Here is a 663-nt window from a genome sequence, read left to right as displayed (position 1 = left end):
ATTTCACTCCATTGCTGCAGTTTGTGGAAATGTCTCATGATAGTTGGATGATTCTCTTCTAGAGTGAAATATTTTTGACCATTATTTGTGATATTTAATGAAATAATAAGACGAGAAACACATAAAGAGAAGTGTACATTATTGATATGATTATTGATATGCTTTATTTAGTCCAATAAAGGACGAGCCTTTTCAATAATTCCAATTAAATGAGTTGATACTGTAGGTTAACTGTTCTCCATCAGCTCATAATGGTTATCATGGTCCAAACATGCCTCTTTCTCTTGAATAACAATGGATTATCCCGTATCCTTTAATTAGCACAACAGTCAAATTGTGTAGAGAAACTGGTTATGACGCCTACAAAAGAAAATATCTCAATAACTGAATTTACCATGTCAGCAAATCTTACCTTTTTTACAGTAATAACTATGTTGTCATGTTATTACATAATATCAGTAGAGACTTTAGTACAGAGGTTTTTGTTCAGCTTCCACATGTGTCTGTATCACTGTGTTGACTCACAGCACAGAAATACAAGCCTTGATCTCCAGGCTCCAGATTCTTCACTATCAATGTCCCGCTCTCAGCATTAGGTTTAGTGGCTGAGAATTTCTCTTTACTGGACTTTCCAAAGTCATGATCATCGTTACCAGCTGTTGT

The sequence above is a fragment of the Seriola lalandi genome, unplaced genomic scaffold (assembly GCF_002814215.2).
Source record: "Seriola lalandi dorsalis isolate HSWRI2012SDOR001 ecotype SW California unplaced genomic scaffold, Sedor1 jcf7180002054976, whole genome shotgun sequence".
NCBI lineage: Eukaryota > Metazoa > Chordata > Actinopteri > Carangiformes > Carangidae > Seriola > Seriola lalandi.
The sequence above is the reverse complement of the archived record's forward strand: the minus strand, read 5'-3'. Positions refer to the sequence as shown.